Genomic DNA, 240 nt, shown 5'->3' with positions numbered 1-240 from the left:
AAGTACTTCTGACAAGCTAAAAATCAGACTCTTTTTCAACATCAAAAAGAATTAACTGAAGAACTTATTCATGTAAAAAAGTACCAAATAGATTTATTTTCAGAAATGATACATTGTAAACGGGTTAATAAACATATAGACTTTACAAAATACATCTTATTCAAGCATATATATATATATATATATATATATATATATATATATATATATATATATATATATATATATATACTCAGAGTT

Source organism: Plectropomus leopardus, chromosome 9 (genome assembly GCF_026936395.1).
Source record: "Plectropomus leopardus strain MGB_pleo_1.0 chromosome 9, ASM2693639v1, whole genome shotgun sequence".
In the NCBI taxonomy this organism is placed as follows: domain Eukaryota; kingdom Metazoa; phylum Chordata; class Actinopteri; order Perciformes; family Serranidae; genus Plectropomus; species Plectropomus leopardus.
This window is presented reverse-complemented; position numbering follows the sequence as displayed.